The sequence below is a fragment of the Xenopus laevis genome, chromosome 5L, assembly GCF_017654675.1.
Source record: "Xenopus laevis strain J_2021 chromosome 5L, Xenopus_laevis_v10.1, whole genome shotgun sequence".
NCBI classification, from domain to species: Eukaryota; Metazoa; Chordata; class Amphibia; order Anura; family Pipidae; genus Xenopus; species Xenopus laevis.
Genome location: NC_054379.1, coordinates 23,969,561 through 23,991,232, shown reverse-complemented (window position 1 = coordinate 23,991,232; position 21,672 = coordinate 23,969,561).

Below are 21,672 nucleotides of genomic sequence, written 5' to 3'. Positions count from 1 at the left end.
ATGGGTAAGTTTGTTAAAGAGGTTGTTCACTTTCAAAATACTTTTTTTCAATTCATTTGTTTTTAGATTGTTCCCCAGAAATAAAGAGTCGGCCAGATCTACCTCAAGGTGGGCATATCGAGGAGAGATCCGCTAGTTTGGTGACATCGCCAAACGAGCGGATCTCTTTGTGTATGGCCACCTTAAGTTTGTTAAAGGGGATGTTCACCTTCAAAATACCTTTTTTCAATTCATTTGTTTTTAGATTGTTCCCCAGAAATAAAGACTTTTTTCAATTACTTTTTTTACTGTTTTTCCAAAATCTAAGTTTAAATGTTCGTGTCTCTGGTGTTTGAGTCTGGCAGCTCAGTAATTCTGGTGCAGACTCAGAAACTGTTACAATTTTGCAATTTTGCAACAATTTAGTAGGTACATTTCTCAGCCGCTTCTCTAGAGTATTAGCAACATTTGTATCAATTCTAACAGCTGCATATAATGAAACCCAGAGATTCTGCTCAGCAGGGACAAAGATAGGAAATGTATCAACTAGAAGCAGCTCTGATGTATCCATTTAGAACAGTTTACAGGGTTGGCGACCCCCCCCCCAGAGCTGCTTCAGAAGGTGAAAAATTACACTTTACACTTCAATATGAGGTCACACATAGAAAATAGAAAGTCATTGAAAAAAGTTGTTATTTCTGATAATCAATCTGAAAACAATTAGTTGTTTGAAGGTGAACCACCCCTTTAATATATGTTACCTTTTGTAATGCCTAACCCTAGATTCATCCCTGTGCCTTTGGTCTCTTAAAATACATTTAATCTCTGAAGAAAACAATAAATCCATTTTATAATGCTAAAAGTATTTGGCGATTCCCAGGTTGCCACTTTGCAAATAAACTCAGAAGAAACTTCCACTTCTACTGCCCAAGGAGCTGCAGGACTGAAGAGTTTGGTAGTTAAACTCCCAGGTAATTACCATATCTGAACACACGGATAATGCTCAAACTCAGAAGTGTATTGAAAGGTGCACCAAACTGCAGATTAGCAAAAAAGCAATCACACAGGTCCGGACAGTGGCTTGGCGCTCTTTACATTGTGTAATACAATTTTGTACCAAAATCAAAACATCATCAACATTTTTGATTATGTAATATATTTGATTCCATTTCATAGGTTAGTACATCACATATTTAATTATTGCTGATTTCACATTGGTGTTTTTATACAGACACTATCTCAGTGCCTAAAAGAAATTTAAAAAAAAACCCTAAAGAAATTGCAGACATAATATCCTTGAGACACTGAGCTGTTTTCATTTACCATGTTTCAATGTCCTTGATAGTTTCATGGCTTCTTAATAATAACTTCAATTGGAGTAGACCCTCGCACACCCGTTGTGCAGCTATATAGATTAGCTCGGTGCTCAATGGATGGAGGATACAGTAACCTCCCGGTAACTGGAACAAAAGAACACACCGGCACACGAGACTTGTATCTGCAGGGCAAGCCCTTGCAAAAGTTTTTACTGCGGTGGTGCACCACCGCAGTAAAAACTTTTGCAAGGGCTTGCCCTGCAGATACAAGTCTCGTGTGCCGGTGTGTTCTTTTGTTCTTAATAATAACCGCATACCACAGCAAACACTTTCTGTTCCTATTTTCCAAATAAATCTTAATGCTACTGAATTGTGATATTACATTCAACTCTGTAATAGCAAGCATAAGCAGCTTGACCTGTCTTTAAGGCCTGTTGCTTATCTTTTGATATTAACAGTACGCTGGCTGCATCCACACTTTTGAAGGTGACGGCATGCCCTGCTCTTCATATTCCATTGAAATGGCCTTGATGATTCAGATGCTCAGAGCTCTATCTCCCACTTCTGATTGTAAGGAAGGTAAAACAATGGGTTCATTTAGATGAAAAGATGAGACCAACTTAGGCAAGGAGAAAGGAAAAGTATCATATCTTCATCGAAAAAGGTTGATCGTGCTCAATTTATTTGCCGAATACAGCAACGTCCATTGCACAGAGCACCAGCAGGGCAAATTTAATTAAAAACAATCCTTTACTCATTACTGGTAGTGTTTAAAACATGGAGATCTTATGAACATATCCCAGTAAAGCTATAGCTTTTGAAAAAGTGGCTTGTAGCTACGAAACATCAAGCGTGTGATACTAGGATATGTTCATAAGAACTCAATGTGTTAAACACTACCAGTAATGGATACGGTACTATCAGGGGTCACTAACTCAGTCTCTCACCCTTTTTGCACACAGGTTAGGCTAGCATAACAGCACCCCAAATACCAACCAACACCTACAAAACTCATCCGCTGCCACCATCTATCATTAACAGGCTCTAGAGAGAACAGGGGAATAGTCACATTAGGTTTCTAACAGGTAATAACTCACACTACACCAATGCATTAAACACATTCTCACTATAGTTGGTTAGTTCCTACTAATCCAACCAGTACTCCAAGGGTTAAAAGCTGAAAATTACCTTGAACCCATCACCAGTTTTTAATACTTTTGGTACAACAGGTATGGGTTCTGTGAGGATAAATATATGTGAGCATACATTATATGTGACCTTCACTTCACTTGTGAGGGAGCCTTGCTGGGAACTTTAAGTTCTCCCTCCTTGTGCTTTTCCCCCTCCCCATGGAATGGCCATTATCAGTCTGAGCTTGGAGAAGGTCAACATAGGCAGGGACCCTATTAGAAATGGCTGACTCCACACCGTAGTGAAGAGAGGCCTGTCATGTTTCTGAATTAGGTACTTGCAGAAATATTTCTCATGATACCTTGGCCTATTTTATTAGCTATTACAGGCCTGTATCATGACAGATTGTTTTTTTTAATTTTTTATTTTTTATTGAGGTTCAACAGAAAATAGTAATCCAGCATAGCATGCAATCACAATAACAAAGAATATATTGTACATCATCCTTCGCATTAAAACATTTTAAAAGTTCAGATAGTTTCAAAAACATAACATTTGCATTTTAGTTTGCTGTCATTCATGATAGAGTTGCATGGAAATAAAAAAGAAGGGTTACTGTAAAATTCTAGCAAGATTGACTTCAAATTTCCATTCTTAGTTTTGTGTTTTACAGGTTATGCATCAGCTGGATTGAAAAAAGAGAAGGGGAATAGGAAGAGAAAAGGGAAGAGGGGGAAGGGGTTCCAGGCCCAGAACCAGAGAGTTCAGATAGTCTAAGAAAAGGAAGGAAAATGAATATATAAAAGCTCTTATTAGCTCAGATAAATTATGCCAAATATATGAATATTCTGACTAAGAACAGCATTAAAAGCAATAAAATTGAGGAGGATTATCCAGTGCAGTCAGACATGGTTTGGCAGGGTCAGACCGCTCACTATCAGTGAGCCTTGCCGCAAATCCGGGCCTGCTTCTAGGAGGAGTAGTGTGTCAGCAAAGCATTTCAAATTCCGTAAACATGGGAAGATCAGATGGCAGAGGGATGTTGGTGCGAATAAAGCTCGCTAGTTGCTGATACCGAAAATGTTGACAGATTGTTTTTAATTAAATTGGTCCTGCTGGTGCTCTTTGCAATGGACATTGCTGTTATTGGATGATGCCTTCTGGGGGCTTGAGGCAAGAGGTGAGGTCTGGTGAGTGCTCCGTTTTTTTGTTATCTGCCAAAATAGCCATAGCTTTTAATACAGAGACAGCTGTGACAGCAGGTTTAGACATGGTCCCTTCCGAATAAGTATCCCTTAACTTCACCCCCATCCATCTATCCATAGGATATTTTAAGGATGAAATGTTGCCAATTGGAAGAGCCACCAGAGCATTAACAGTTGGTGAGTTCTCCCAGACCTCTAGGTAATCTTGAGGAAAGGATGTAGAAAATAAAAAAAATAAAAAAAATGCTCCACATGCAACTTCTCAGGACCCTTAGCTGATTCTTGGTCTATGATTTATTTAAAGATGTGGTTTACCTTCATAATAAAATATGTATGTGGCTTTCTTATTACTAAACAATCACACATAGTTAGGATGCTGCCTGCTTCAAGCACTGATGCTTCAGTCACACATATGACTGAAGCAAGACAACTTTGGAGACTTTGGAAAATTAAGTGACTTGTATGTTTTCCTACCAGTGATTTTCTTAATTTCTGGTGGGAAACTGTTTTCAGGAGATTTATCACCTGCACCACCACAGGTTTTACTGCAGACTGTAAGGACCTTCGTCTCCAGCAAAGGAAGAAGAACCTCTGACTTAGCTGTTCACACAATGGTTCGACCCATACCTCTGCTGGGTTAGAATAAAAAATAAATTAAAAAAAAAAAGACTTATTTTTCTGTCTGTTGGTTCTAGTTATGCTTCCCTCCTCACTATTTACCAATGTACTGCCTTTCATCTCAGATACTTTGACTTTATGATCAATTTTTGATAATTAGGGGGCTGACACCTTATCCCCACATATAATCTATGACTGTCCCATAGAACCATAGAAATGTTCCTTGGCGTTGAGCTTCATTTGCTTGTAATTTACTGTTAACTGAACCTGTACTTCAGGAACTGCACAATTATTTGGATGAGAACCTTCCTTAAAGCTTTATTAGATCTTCTAAATGTCACAGGTATAATTCTCAAAGGACAAGTAAGCCCAAGTAGACATGTACATCTTTGATAACTGAGTTGTTCCTAAACTTATGAATAGGGATGTAGCGAACTGTTCGCCCGCGAACTAGTTCGCGCGAACTTCGACCGTTCGCGTCCGCCGAATGTTCGCGAACGTTTGGGAACGTTCGCATTTTGAGTTCGCGTCGACCATTCGACCATTCAAATTCCTTCGACCGCTAAAAATCGAACGATTTCCATTCGTTCGAACGATTGTAAGCATTCGATTCAATGAAAAGCATTCGATCGAATGGCTTCGATCGTTCGATTCGAATGAAAATCCTTCGATCGAACGATTAAAATCCTTCGATCGTTCGAATCGAACGATTTTAGCGGTGTTCGAAGTTCGCGAACTGTTCGCGAACGTTCGCATTTTTTGCCGGTGTTCGCGAACGGCGTTCGCGAACACCAAATCGGCAGTTCGCTACATCCCTACTTATGAACCATGTGGCATGGAATGAGTTAATGGTGACTCTGGGCTCAGGGCAGTGTAAAGTATCATATATATATGCGCATGGTACAGTACATCAACTGACCAATACAAGGGTTATCCTGTTATAAAATTTGATTGCATTCAAGTCTATCTCTTAACTCTGTTGTGTAAATAAGACACACCTGTCATGGACAAAAGAGGAGACCCACACCAAGTGAAGGCAACAACTGTATAAATAACAACAAAGTAATGTCCAGGAAGGATGAACACCAACAAGAAAGGGTGACCAGCTGGAAGCAAAAGATATGTATTTGCTTACACCCTGGGAATAAAACTCAGACATGGGAGTCTGCCAACCACAGGAAATCTTAAATATCATTATTTGGTCAACAGTGCCATATACAGGACACTACTAACTTGAAGGTTTCTATTGATCATCAAATTGACTGGGATTTGTTTTTAGTGTGTGACTACCCTTTGGCAGGGGTCGAGTTTTTGATGTGAATGAGTCTGAATCTGATTTTGTATATAAGGGAGATCTCAGAGAGGCCAAAATATATAAATATGTATATAGATGGGTATATCCTGTACAAATAGCCTCTATGAAGACTGCTATAACCAGAGAAGGCTAAATCTACTAGAAGCTCTGTAATTTTGATATTATTCAGTATTATTTAACTTTACTTAATAGTCCGTTGACTTTCCAGTCTAAAGCTTGTAAATAACAAGATAGTAAAGGCACCCATTAGAAACCTCAGTGTTGATGGGAACAAGAATGAATTAGAGCAAGACTATTATCCGCCTTTGCGTCATATATGGATTGCAAGAAAGCCCCTGGATTTGCCTTTGTACATTTTTAAACTCACTAAAATGCAGATGCAAAAGTATAAGGAATTCATGATGAATTCTCCAGAGGAAATTGGAACCATATTCCAATTTCCCTTTCTATTCTCTGCCCTGGTGGCTCAGACTGTTGATACAATGAATGCCAAAGTAAGCCAGCTGATTAACAGATCTGATCTAAGACTTTGCAACATGTTTAAAGTAACAACTAGAAGTTAGGGAAATGTTGCTTTCAATTGCAATTGTTTTTACAAATAACATTAAATGCACTGAATTTTTTTAAAATAAATGTATATTGAAAAGTTGCTTAGAACTATGTTTTATTTCAACTTTTTTTTTGGAGTTGACTTGCCCTATAGGGAACATGTCCCCACATGCTTTAATAATGGACACATGGTACAGTATGTATCACCTGCAATAAATGTTTGCTATTGGGGACAGGGCCGCCATCAGGGGGGGACAGGGGGGACAAGCGTACCGGGCCCGGGCATGAAGGGGGGCCCGGAAGCGCTGCATTTTTTTGAAGATCCGGGCCCCCCTTGCGAGCGCCCGAGCCGTACGTCATTCCTCTTGAGTGCCGAATGCGGAAGTGCCGAAAAGCCGAAGCCAATGCGCCGAAAAGACCCGAAGTCACGGAAAAAGCCTAAGTCCCGAAGTCACGAAGCGCCGAAAAGACCCGAAGTCACGAAAACAGCCGAAGCCGAAGTCCAGCGCAAAGACCCGAAGTCACGAAAACAGCCGAAATTGAAGTCCTGAAGCGGTGAAAAGACCCGAAGTCACGAAAGGAGGCGAAGTTGAAGTACTGAAGCCATGAGTTCAATTCTACTGAACACCAGTTTGTGTTTTTTTTTTTTTAATCCCCTGGCCACCAATGTATTATTTTAATATTCTATAGGCCCCTGCCACCAATCTTTTTTTTAAAACTTTTTTTTTGGGGCCCCAATTTTTTTTTTAACTCGTAAGGGGCCCCTTGCCACCATTGTTTTTTTTTGGTTTTTTTTTTAAAAAAAAATTAATTTTCTTTTTGGTGGCCCCAAATTTTTTTAACTTGTAAGGGGGCCCCTGCCACCAGTTTTTTTTTTTTTTCAAAAAAAAATTTTTTTTTTACATTTTTTTTGGGGCCCCAATTTGTTTTTAACTTGTAAGGGGGCCCCTGCCACCAGTTTTTTTTTTTTTTCAAAAAAAATTTTTTTTTTCCAAATTTTTTTTTTGGGGCCCCAATTTGTTTTTAACTTATAAGGGGGCCCCTGCCGCCAATGTTTTTTTTTTTTTCAAAAAAAAATTAATTTTTTTTCAAATTTTTTTTGGGGCCCCAATTTGTTTTTAACTTATAAGGGGGCCCCTGCCACCAATGTTTGTTTATTTTTTAGTTTTTTTAAATTTTTTTTTGTTGGGGCCCCAAGTTTTTTTTAACTTATAAGGGGGCCCCTGCCACCAATGTTTTAAAAAAAAAAAAAAAAAAAATTTTAATTTTTTTTTTTTTGGGGCCCCAATTTTTTTTATAAGGGGGCCCTGACCATCAATAGCTTTTTACAACTTGTGTGGGGGGGGGTTACTTTTTTAGCGCTGATGTCTGTGTGGTCTTTTAACTGCGATGTGGGCGGGATATGGGGCGGAGCTTGGTCGTCAGTGTGGGCGGGGCCCAGGGGGCCCCAAAAATTTTTTTGAACGGGGCCCCGTGATTTCTAATGGCGGCCCTGATTAGGGAGACAAAATGTCCCCCCCCCCCCTGTTTCCTTCCCACTGCCTTAAATGCAAATCATCAGCACATGTCTGGACTGTGAGTTAAAACAGGCCCTGGCATTTCAAGTACACAGAGGCAGCAATATATCTAGCCCCACACTTGTATATTGCAACAAGGTTTCCCACTTGCCTCTTGTATCAAGGTAACTAAAGTAACAATACAAACAAACAGCAACTCACTGAAACCAAAGTCAGAAATCTCAAGGATTTATACTGACGCTCATCAAATTAATAAAAAAAAAAAGTTATTTTAAAAAGTTAAAACTGTCTTGGTGGTTTTTTTTTTTGTTAAAAAGGAACAAATTAAAAAAAAAATTATGTTACTGGTTAAAAAGGCCATGCGAGATGCACTCTGGTATCAAGGCCTGGGCTGGAAATCTGTAGATTCTGGCAGATGACAGAGGAGCTGCTGAAAGATGCCATAGACAGTCACAGTTGCACCTATTTTGAATCTCAGTCTGGACCTGCTCTGGGGAATCGTTAATGATTTGTATTTATTTGTATGTACTTTTGTAATGACCCCTATTTGTCCTGTTTATTTAATGTTCTGCTGTACAGCACTGCATGCATTAGTAGCGCTATATACATACATACAAGAAACACCACTAAGCAATAACAATAAAAATTCTCCACTAAAAATGGTTGGTGCCAGTAGAATGGATGAAACCAGAACCAGTACTACCATTACATTTTGATTAACCATAACATTTTGGGGATGAGAAGAGATAATATTTTTGAAATTACCTATGCGCTAATCCCAATTGCACCATCCTGATGATGAAAATTTACATGAATAAATGGGAGGGGACAGGGGCTACGGACATCATGGGGCCTAGGGGCATCCACTATGTAAATTTGGCCCTACCTACCCCTATTTCTGGTCCATGCCACAGTGTGTCATCAGTTGAAAGGAGAGGGTGTGGGACTGCTGCCTGGGGATGGTCATGAGAGGACTCATGGGTGTACAGAGGAAGCAGACCCCGCAGCTGCAGTGGTCCCAGGAGGTATACGAGCTCTAATTCATATAGAATTTCAATAAATATTGGTGAGAAAGGTCAACAACTAGACATTTTTAGGGCATGAAAAATTATTTTGCTGTGAGGACCAGTAATATCTAGCAGAGGCGGGCCAAACAGGCCGGGCGCCCTAGGCAGCCCAGCCCGCCTGCTCGCCCCTTCCTTCCTCCCGTTCCCGGCGCGCATGCGCAGTAAACATGTTCCCGGTGCGAATGCGCAGTAAAGGCGGTCCGGGCGCGCATTCGCAGTAAAGGCGGTCCGGCGCGCATGCGCATTAAAGACATTCACGTTCGCTTCAGCGTGCGGTGCTTAGGGATGTAGCGAACGTCGGAAAAAAAGTTCGCGAACATATTCGCGAACTTGCGCAAAAATGCGAGCGGTTCGCGAACGGTTCGCGAACCCCATAGACTTCAATGGGAAGGCGAACTTTAACATCTAGAAAAGACATTTCTGGCCAGAAAAATGATTTTAAAGTTGTTTAAAGGGTGCAACGACCTGGACAGTGGCATGCCAGAGGGGGATCAAGGGCAAAAATGTATCTGAAAAATCTGCCTGTGTGTGCTTGGAAGAGATAGTGTAGGGGGAGAGCTGTTAGTGATTTCAGGGACAGATGATAGTAAGCTTGCTGGCTAGTAATCTGCTTGATACTGCTCTGTATTGGAGGGACAGAAGTCTGCAGGGATTTGAGGGACATTTTAGCTTAGGTAGCTTTGCTGGCTAGTAATCTACTGTTCTCTTTAAACAACTGCCATACGTTGACCTTGTAGGCATTGTTTGCCCAGTTTTTTTGGACGCAGCCACTGAAGCACAGTTGCCAGAAAAAATATGCCATATAAATGCTGAAAATAGTCATTTTTCGCCATACGTTGACCTTGTAGACATTGTTTGCCCAGTTTTTTTGGACGCAGCCACTGAAGCACAGTTGCCAGAAAAATTATGCCATATAAATGCTGAAAATATAAATTTTTTTGGTTGCAGCCACTGAAGCACAGAGGCCAGAAAAATTATGCCATATAAATGCAGAAAATATGCATTTTTTTGGTCGCAGCCACTGAAGCACAGTTGCCAGAAAAATTATGCCATATAAATGCTGAAAATATAAATTTTTTTGGTTGCAGCCACTGAAGCACAGAGGCCAGAAAAATTATGCCATATAAATGCAGAAAATATGCATTTTTTTGGTCGCAGCCACTGAAGCACAGTTGCCAGAAAAAATATGCCATATAAATGCTGAAAATAGTCATTTTTTGCCATATACGTTGAGTCAACGTATGGCAAAAAATTACTATTTTCAGCATTTATATGGCATATTTTTTCTGGCCTCTGTGCTTCAGTGGCTGCGGCCAAAAAAACTGGGCAAACAATGCCTACAAGGTCAACGTCGTTGACCTTGTAGGCATTGTTTGCCCAGTTTTTTTGGCCGCAGCCACTGAAGCACAGAGGCCAGAAAAAATATGCCATATAAATGCTGAAAATAGTAATTTTTTTGGTCGCAGCCACTGAAGCACAGTTGCCAGAAAAATTATGCCATATAAATGCTGAAAATATAAATTTTTTTGGTTGCAGCCACTGAAGCACAGAGGCCAGAAAAATTATGCCATATAAATGCTGAAAATATAAATTTTTTTGGTTGCAGCCACTGAAGCACAGAGGCCAGAAAAATTATGCCATATAAATGCAGAAAATATGCATTTTTTTGGTCGCAGCCACTGAAGCACAGTTGCCAGAAAAATTATGCCATATAAATGCAGAAAATATGCATTTTTTTGGACGCAGCCACTGAAGCACAGTTGCCAGAAAAAATATGCCATATAAATGCTGAAAATAGTCATTTTTTGCCATACGTTGACCTTGTAGACATTGTTTGCCCAGTTTTTTTGGTTGCAGCCACTGAAGCACAGAGGCCAGAAAAAATTAAACCAGTAGGGTTTGCACCCTAGTTTGTAACGGTGGCGGAGGGAGGAGGAGGACGCTAAAGGACAGCTGTGTGTGGAGTCATGAGGCTTGAAGAGAAGGACAGCTGCATAGAAGTCAGAACAAGTCTTCCGGCGTGCAGTAACCCTCCGAGATCCACCCCTCATTCATTTTAATAAAGGTCAGGTAATCGACACTTTTGTGACCTAGGCGAGTTCTCTTCTCAGTTACAATCCCTCCTGCTGCACTGAAGGTCCTTTCTGAGAGCACACTTGAGGCTGGGCAAGACAAGAGGTTCATGGCAAATTGTGACAGCTCTGGCCACAGATCAAGCCTGCGCACCCAGTAGTCCAGGGGTTCATCGCTCCTCAGAGTGTCGATATCTGCAGTTAATGCCAGGTAGTCCGCTACCTGCCGGTCGAGGCGTTCTTTGAGGGTGGATCCAGAAGGGTTGTGGCGCTGCCTTGGACAGAAAAACATTTGCATGTCTGACGTTACAGACTGGCCAAAGGGCTTTGTCCTTGCAGGTGTGCTCGTGGCAGGATTACTGGCACCTCTGCCCCTGGAATGTTGATGAGTTCCTGAAGTGACATCACCCTTAAAAGCATTGTACAACATGTTTTGCAGGCTGGTTTGTAAATGCCGCATCTTTTCGGACTTGTGGTATGTTGGTAACATTTCTGACACTTTATGCTTGTACCGAGGGTCTAGTAGCGTTGCGACCCAGTACAGGTCCTTCTCCTTAAGCCTCTTGATACGGGGGTCCTTCAACAGGCATGACAGCATGAAAGACCCCATTCTCACAAGGTTGGATGCAGAGCTATCCATCTCCGCTTCCTCATTATCAAGGACTGCATCATCCACGGTCTCCTCCCCCAGCCACGTACAAGACCAGGGGTCCCCAAAAGGTCACCACTAGCCCCCTGGGAAGCCTGCTCCTGTTGGTCCTCCTCCTCCTCCTCCACAAAGCCACCTTCCTCCTCTGACTCCACTTCTGGCACCTCTCCCTGCGTTGCAGCAGGTGCCTGGGTTCGTTCTGGTGATTCCGACCAGAAATCGTGCGCTTCCAGCTCCTCGTCACGCTGGTCTACAGCCTCATCTGTCACTTGTCGCACGGCACGCTCCAGGAAGAAAGCGAAGGGTATTAGGTCGCTGATGGTGCCTTCGGTGCGACTGACCATATTTGTCACCTCTTCAAAAGGTCGCATGAGCCTGCAGGCATCGCGCATAAGCACCCAGTAACGGGGGAAAAAAATCCCCAGCTGTGCAGATCCAGTCCTACCACCCAGTTCAAAAAGGTACTCGTTGACGGCCCTTTGTTGTTGCAGCAGACGTTCCAACATAAGGAGCGTTGAATTCCAGCGAGTCTGGCTGTCAGAAATCAAACGCCTGACTGGCATGTTGTAGCGCTGCTGAATGTCAGCAAGGCGTGCCATGGCTGTGTAGGAACGTCTGAAATGGGCCGACACCTTTCTGGACTGGGTGAGAACGTCCTGGAATCCTGGGTACTTGGAGACAAAACGTTGGACTATTAAATTTAACACATGTGCCATGCAGGGCACATGTGTTAAATTGCCTAGTCTCAACGCTGCCAACAGATTGCTTCCATTGTCACACACCACTTTTCCGATCTGCAGTTGGTGTGGGGTCAGCCACCGATCGGCCTGTGACTGCAGAGATGACAGGAGTACAGATCCGGTATGGTTTTTGCTTTCCAGGCACGTCATCCCCAAGACAGCGTGACAACGGCGTACCTGGCACGTCGAATAGCCTAGGGGGAGCTGGGGGTGCACAGGTGTGGAGGAGGAGAAGGAGGACCCAGCAGCAGAGTAAGAAGAAGAAGAAGACGAGGTAGAGAGCGATGGAGGAGTAGAGGTGGTGGCAGAACCGCGTGCAATCCGTGGCGGTGACACCAACTCCACTGTTGTTGTTGAGCTACCCATTCCCTGCTTCCCAGCCATTACCAAGTTCACCCAGTGGGCAGTGTAGGTGACATACCTGCCCTGACCATGCTTGGAGGACCATGCGTCAGTAGTCATATGGACCTTTGGCCCAACACTAAGTGACAGAGATGCGGTAACTTGGCTCTGCACATGGTGGTACAGGTGTGGTATTCCCTTTTTAGAAAAAAAATTGCGGCTGGGTACCTTCCACTGCGGTGTCCCAATTGCTACAAATTTGCGGAAGGCCTCAGAGTCCACCAGCTGGTATGGTAAAAGCTGGCGGGCTAAGAGTGCAGACAAGCCAGCTGTCAGACGCCGGGCAAGGGGGTGACAGTCAGACATTGGCTTCTTACGCTCAAACATGGCCTTCACAGAAACTTGGCTGGTGGCAGATGACTGGGAATGGGAACAGGTGGTCAAGGTGGAAGGCGGAGTGGAGGGTGGTTCAGACGGGTCAAGGAGAGCAGAGGTAGAGCAGTAAGATGCTGGACCAGAAGGAGTGTGGCTTTTAGTTTGCCTGTTGCCTTTGAGGTGTTGCTCCCAAAGTGCTTTGTGCTTGCCGCTCATGTGCCTTCGCATAGAAGTTGTACCTATGTGGCTGTTGGGCTTACCAAGGCTCAGTTTCTGACTGCACTCATTGCAAATTACAATGCTTTTGTCAGAGGCACACACATTAAAAAAATCCCACACTGCTGACTTTTTGGAAGTGTGCGATCTGGCGGTAACAGTAGAAGTTGGCGGAGTTGGCGGTATTGGCGGCAATGGCGGGTGCGTTGGCCGGCTGAACACAGGTGCCGATACATGTTGTTGCCCTGCTGATCCCTGCGGGCTGTCCTCCCTGCTTCTTCTAAGTCTTATTCTCCTACTGCCTCTCTGACTCTCCGTCTCTCCATCTGAACTACCCTCCTCTTGCTCTCTTCTACTAGGCACCCACAAAACATCAATCTCCTCATCATCATTCTCCTCAGATGCATCAATTTCTTCTGACACATCACAGAAGGAAGCAGCAGCGGGGACCTCCTCCTCATCACTCATTATGTCCATCTCTATCGTGTTCTCTGCCAGAATTAAATCTGGTGTAAGGTCCTCATCTCCTTCATCTTCTTCTGGCAATAATGGTTGCGCATTACTCAGTTCAAGAAACTCATTGGAAAATAACTCCTCTGACCCCAGTGAAGAAGGGGCACCGGTGGTGGAGGAAGTGTTACGTGGGGTGGCCATAGCAGTGGAGGATGAGGAGGATGTTGTGGTAAAGTTAGAAACGGTAGAGGATGGGGTGTGCTGTGTAAGCCAGTCAACTACCTCTTCAGCATTTTGGGAGTTCAGGGTCATTGGCTTTTTAAAACTGGGAAATTTGCTAGGGCCACAGGATTGCATAGCAGCACGGCCCCTAGCACGGCCTCTGCGTGGCGGCCTGCCTTTGCCTGGCATTATTTTTAAAAAAACAACAACAACAACAAAAACTCAGTTGGTTTTTCTGGAAACGATAATACACACAGCTAGATGGCGGGTTGAAGAAAACACTGTGCAAATAATGCCTACAAAGTCAACGTATACACTACTACAGCGGTGGATACGGATTACGTAAAATATATGAATGCTGCTTGAAAAAAAGTAACTCAAGTGGTTTTTCTAGAGACGATAATATTATCAATATTTAGACAAAATGTGAACAAGGTCACACAGCTCGATGGCGGGTTGAAGAAACAGTGTGCAAATAATGCCTACAAGGTCAACGTATACACTACTACAGCGGTGGATACGGATTACGTAAAATATATGAATGCTGCTTGAAAAAAAGTAACTCAAGTGGTTTTTCTAGAGACGATAATATTATCAATATTTAGACAAAATGTGAACAAGGTCACACAGCTCGATGGCGGGTTGAAGAAAACAGTGTGCAAATAATGCCTACAAGGTCAACGTATACACTACTACAGCGGTGGATACGGATTACGTAAAATATATGAATGCTGCTTGAAAAAAAGTAACTCAAGTGGTTTTTCTAGAGACGATAATATTATCAATATTTAGACAAAATGTGAACAAGCTCACACAGCTCGATGGCGGGTTGAAGAAAACAGTGTGCAAATAATGCCTACAAGGTCAACGTATACACTACTACAGCGGTGGATACGGATTACGTAAAATATATGAATGCTGCTTGAAAAAAAGTAACTCAAGTGGTTTTCTAGAGACGATAATATTATCAATATTTAGACAAAATGTGAACAAGCTCACACAGCTCGATGGCGGGTTGAAGAAAACACTGTGCAAATAATGCCTACAAGGTCAACGTATACACTACTACAGCGGTGGATACGGATTACGTAAAATATATGAATGCTGCTTGAAAAAAAGTAACTCAAGTGGTTTTTCTAGAGACGATAATATTATCAATATTTAGACAAAATGTGAACAAGGTCACACAGCTCGATGGCGGGTTGAAGAAAACAGTGTGCAAATAATGCCTACAAGGTCAACGTATACACTACTACAGCGGTGGATACGGATTACGTAAAATATATGAATGCTGCTTGAAAAAAAGTAACTCAAGTGGTTTTTCTAGAGACGATAATATTATCAATATTTAGACAAAATGTGAACAAGGTCACACAGCTCGATGGCGGGTTGAAGAAAACAGTGTGCAAATAATGCCTACAAGGTCAACGTATACACTACTACAGCGGTGGATACGGATTACGTAAAATATATGAATGCTGCTTGAAAAAAAGTAACTCAAGTGGTTTTTCTAGAGACGATAATATTATCAATATTTAGACAAAATGTGAACAAGCTCACACAGCTCGATGGCGGGTTGAAGAAAACAGTGTGCAAATAATGCCTACAAGGTCAACGTATACACTACTACAGCGGTGGATACGGATTACGTAAAATATATGAATGCTGCTTGAAAAAAAGTAACTCAAGTGGTTTTTCTAGAGACGATAATATTATCAATATTTAGACAAAATGTGAACAAGCTCACACAGCTCGATGGCGGGTTGAAGAAAACAGTGTGCAAATAATGCCTACAAGGTCAACGTATACACTACTACAGCGGTGGATACGGATTACGTAAAATATATGAATGCTGCTTGAAAAAAAGTAACTCAAGTGGTTTTTCTAGAGACGATAATATTATCAATATTTAGACAAAATGTGAACAAGCTCACACAGCTCGATGGCGGGTTGAAGAAAACACTGTGCAAATAATGCCTACAAGGTCAACGTATACACTACTACAGCGGTGGATACGGATTACGTAAAATATATGAATGCTGCTTGAAAAAAAGTAACTCAAGTGGTTTTTCTAGAGACGATAATATTATCAATATTTAGACAAAATGTGAACAAGGTCACACAGCTCGATGGCGGGTTGAAGAAAACAGTGTGCAAATAATGCCTACAAGGTCAACGTATACACTACTACAGCGGTGGATACGGATTACGTAAAATATATGAATGCTGCTTGAAAAAAAGTAACTCAAGTGGTTTTTCTAGAGACGATAATATTATCAATATTTAGACAAAATGTGAACAAGGTCACACAGCTCGATGGCGGGTTGAAGAAAACAGTGTGCAAATAATGCCTACAAGGTCAACGTATACACTACTACAGCGGTGGATACGGATTACGTAAAATATATGAATGCTGCTTGAAAAAAAGTAACTCAAGTGGTTTTTCTAGAGACGATAATATTATCAATATTTAGACAAAATGTGAACAAGCTCACACAGCTCGATGGCGGGTTGAAGAAAACAGTGTGCAAATAATGCCTACAAGGTCAACGTATACACTACTACAGCGGTGGATACGGATTACGTAAAATATATGAATGCTGCTTGAAAAAAAGTAACTCAAGTGGTTTTTCTAGAGACGATAATATTATCAATATTTAGACAAAATGTGAACAAGCTCACACAGCTCGATGGCGGGTTGAAGCAAACAGTGTGCAAATAATGCCTACAAGGTCAACGTATACACTACTACAGCGGTGGATACGGATTACGTAAAATATATGAATGCTGCTTGAAAAAAAGTAACTCAAGTGGTTTTTCTAGAGACGATAATATTATCAATATTTAGACAAAATGTGAACAAGCTCACACAGCTCGATGGCGGGTTGAAGAAAACAGTGTGCAAATAATGCCTACAAGGTCAACGTATACACTACTACAGCGGTGGATACGGATTACGTAAAATATATGAATGCTGCTTGAAAAAAAGTAACTCAAGTGGTTTTTCTAGAGACGATAATATTATCAATATTTAGACAAAATGTGAACAAGCTCACACAGCTCGATGGCGGGTTGAAGAAAACAGTGTGCAAATAATGCCTACAAGGTCAACGTATACACTACTACAGCGGTGGATACGGATTACGTAAAATATATGAATGCTGCTTGAAAAAAAGTAACTCAAGTGGTTTTTCTAGAGACGATAATATTATCAATATTTAGACAAAATGTGAACAAGCTCACACAGCTCGATGGCGGGTTGAAGAAAACAGTGTGCAAATAATGCCTACAAGGTCAACGTATACACTACTACAGCGGTGGATACGGATTACGTAAAATATATGAATGCTGCTTGAAAAAAAGTAACTCAAGTGGTTTTTCTAGAGACGATAATATTATCAATATTTAGACAAAATGTGAACAAGCTCACACAGCTCGATGGCGGGTTGAAGAAAACACTGTGCAAATAATGCCTACAAGGCCAACGTATACACTACTACAGCGGTGGATACGGATTACGTAAAATATATGAATGCTGCTTGAAAAAAGTGACTCCGGTGTTTTTTCTGGAGACGGTAATATTATGGATATTTAGACAGAATGGGAACAAGGTCACACAGCTCGATGGCGGGTTGAAGAAAACAGTGTGCAAATAATGCCTACAAGGCCAACGTATACACTACTACAGCGGTGGATACGGATTACGTAAAATATATGAATGCTGCTTGAAAAAAGTGACTCCGGTGTTTTTTCTGGAGACGGTAATATTATGGATATTTAGACAGAATGGGAACAAGGTCACACAGCTCGATGGCGGGTTGAAGAAAACAGTGTGCAAATAATGCCTACAAGGCCAACGTATACACTACTACAGCGGTGGATACGGATTACGTAAAATATATGAATGCTGCTTGAAAAAAGTGACTCCGGTGTTTTTTCTGGAGACGGTAATATTATGGATATTTAGACAGAATGGGAACAAGGTCACACAGCTCGATGGCGGGTTGAAGAAAACAGTGTGCAAATAATGCCTACAAGGCCAACGTATACACTACTACAGCGGTGGATACGGATTACGTAAAATATATTATGGCTGCTTGAAAAAAGTCACTCCGGTGTTTTTTCTGGAGACGGTAATATTATGGATATTTAGACAGAATGTGAACAAGGTCACACAGCTCGATGGCGGGTTGAAGAAAACAGTGTGCAAATAATGCCTACAGGGCAAATAATGCCTAAAAGGTCAACTTATACACTACTACAGCGGTAGTAAAATAAAAAAAAGTAAAATAAAAAAAAATGAATATTAAAAAAAAAAAATTAAAGTTGGTGCTGCTGAACTACTAGGAGCAGCAGATTAGCACACCAGTCCCACTCCCCAACACTGCTAGACTAATAGCACTGGGCTCTTATAGTAGTAGTAGTAGTAGTAGTAGTAAAACAACAAAAAAATAAATAAAAGCAGTCCTTACAAGGACTACTGTTATTGCAGCAGTCAGCAGATGAGATCAGAAGCAGGACAGCTGCCCACTGCAGCTACATACAGAGCACTGCAGTAGAAGGTAGATTACTAGCCAGCAAAGCTACCTAAGCTTAAATGTCCCTCAAACCCCTGCAGACTTCTGTCCCTCCAATAACAGAGCAGTATCAAAACGATTACTAGCCAGCAAACTTTCAACTGTCCCTGAAATCACTAACAGGCAGCAGCTCTCTCCCTACACTATCTCTTCAGCACACACAGGCAGAGTGAAAAAACGCTGCAGGGCTTCGGTTTTTATAGGGAAGGGGAGTGGTCCAGGGGAGAGCTTCCTGATTGGCTGCCATGTACCTGCTGGTCTGGGGTGAGAGGGCAAAAAAAAGCGCCAACAATGGCGAACCCAAAATGGCGAACGTCGCGCGACGTTCGCGAACTTCCGGCGAGCGCGAACACCCGATGTTCGCGCGAACAAGTTCGCCGGCGAACAGTTCGCGACATCTCTAGCGGTGCTTACTGCAAACAGATTTCCAGGTGGGTTCAGTCTAGGGGTAACATAGTAAGTAAGGTTGAAAAAAAGACACATGTCCATCGAGTTCAACCTTTTTTTTTTTTTTTTTTGTTTATTAACTACCTATCTGCCAGTTGATCCAGAGGAAGGCAAAAAACCCATCTGAAGCCTCTCCAATTTGCCTTAGAGGGGGAAAAATTCCTTCCTGACTCCAAAATGGCAATCGGACTAGTCCCTGGATCAACTTGGACTATGAGCTATTTCCCATAACCCTGTATTCCCTTACTTGCTAAAAAGCCATCCAACCCCTTCTTAAAGCTATCTAATGTATCAGCCTGTACAACTGATTCAGGGAGAGAATTCCACATCTTCACAGTTCTCACTGTAAAAAACCCCTTCCGAATATTTAGGCAGAAGAGGTAGCTGCCCAGCGCCCCCTAATCATTGCGCCCTAGGCAGCTGCCTCTTCTGCCTAGTTATGCCACTGAGAGGACTATTACTAATACAAATTGTTCCACTTTTTTTTAATGCCAATCTTTCGTAGATTGGAGGATCTCCTGGGGTATAAATCTTGTGACAACAGTAATGCCTATGAATAAGTACCAGTGGGTACGAAACGCGTAAGGCGAAACATCAATTGGTCTGTATGCCTACTTTTTAATAATTATGCTTAATAAAGAATAATTTTTTAACTTTGAGAGAATGTTTTGGAATATATTTTTGGACTTGATAGTTCTGGTAGCACTCTGGCCCATACTTATACCTCTAGATCAGTGAATTACAGGCTTGGAGGCAAGTTTTGGTTGTATAAAAAACAGGTGAACTGCCGAACAGAGTCTCAATGTAGGTTGACAATCCACATAGGGGCTACCAAATGGTCAATCACAGCACTTATTTGGCACCCCAAGAACATTTTTCATGCTTGTGTTGCTCCCCATCTCATTTTACTTCTGAATGTTACTCAAGGGTTCAAAAGGTTTGGGATCACTGCTCTAGATGTTTCCCATTCAATGTCTAGCTCTCCCCAAAGTAACAGTCACCAATTAGATTTCATATTCAGTGTTGGACTGGCCCACAGGGATGTCAGGAAAACTCCTGGTGGGCCCAGGTGTCAGTGGGCCCCTCATGCTGCTAAATATTTGGCCTATTTCATGGTCATATAATAATATAATTTGTGTTGATGCCAATGAAATATGTAAATGTATGGGTACTACTACAAATTAATTAATAGTCCAAAATCAAATATTAAAGTTAATCATGGAGTATACTCACAATTCACCCCAGTCCTAGGGTGTAAGTCCTAGTCCACATTTTCAAACCTATGAGTAAGTGCCCCAGCAGGCACGAAAATGTAGGTCTTGCTCTTATGTCCTAATAAAATGTCATGGTCATTCCTTATTTCTATGAGAACAAAGAGGCTAAATAGATGGAATAATAGATTATAGTATGTAAAGAAAAGAGACTAGGAGAATAGAGGTTGTGTGAGGAGAGGAAGAATAATAGTACTGAGAGTGGGCCCCTGGTCTAAGGTTTTTTGGTGGGCCCCCTGGTCTAATGTTTTTGGGTGGGTCCCTGGTGTCCCAGTCTGACACTGTTCATATTCATGCAAATTCACTACTCAACTGCCCAAATTAACTCATCTCCTGTGCTCCAGAGGCCAAATTAGCCTCTAGCAGACATTATAGATGTGACCAATGGTCCACGGACATGTACATTTACTGAGTGAGATCTGGAGTGCCTATTTGTGCCCTGGTCATCAGGAAAACTGATTGAGACTGTTTATAGTCCAAGCTGGGACTAGGAAGGGAGAGGAAGGGAGAAGCAGTCAAAACTGCAACATTGAGGAGATGGATAATGATGGCTATTGATGGGCAAATAGATCTGCTAGGCATGGAATTGCAGCTAATATCCGCATTTTGCCGCCAGGTCATAAATTTGAGAAACTGTGGCAAAAAATTGCCCACGACAACTCTGCAGCTACAAAAGAATATGTTGCATGTCAAAATAGTCGCGCCCATAAAAATTGTCACGTGTCAAAATTATTTGGACACCTGTTGATTTCAATGCATTTGGACAAAATAATTGCGCGTATAAAAATTATTGCACGCGTCAAAATTATGTTGACATCCTTTGACTTCAATGCAAAGAATTTTTCTGTAAGTTTGCAAATTTTTCAGTAATTCTGCAAATTTTTCACCCATCACTAGTGACAGCAATACAGAATGAAGAACAGGGGGAAGCTGGTGCCTGAGGGCATCAGAGCACATTCCATGAGGGTCCTTGCATTGTCATGGGCAGCAGAAGCAGGCGCACAACCTGAGTCAATCTGCAGACTGTAACATGTACAACTCTGAACACATTTATTAATTATAAATTAGATGATAGATCTGCTTCATTTGCAAATCTAGTACCAGCTGGCGGCAACAATCTAACTAACAGCCTTACATTGTTGCCGTCCTCTGTTGTTACATTGCTACAGGTTTTATGTGAGGCTCCGGCCATGAAACAATGACTGAACTGTAAGTAGAGAACTGCCCCGCCCATTCCTAATTTTCCCTTTCATTTGTTTTTTTAGGAAACGGTCAGACTATACCAATTTCTCTCCAAAACGGTTTATTGTCTCCTCAACTTCCCTTGCCCAACATGAAGATCACAAATGCTTCCCCCCCAGGAAAGTGCAGAGCGCTGGCGCAAGGGAGAGACGGTGTAACAATATAACCATAAGGGGCAGCCCTGAGTTACTAACAGCTCCCAGTCCCGCGCATTTTTCCATTAATCCTAAATTCCATTTCATGCCTCACTTTCTGCTAAACCGATTCGGGTATAGAAAGCAACGAGCCGGTCATTCTGCTCTTTAACTGGCTCGGACTTCACAGATGGAAATATAAGGCTTCGCCATCTATAGAAAGAACTGCGCTGGC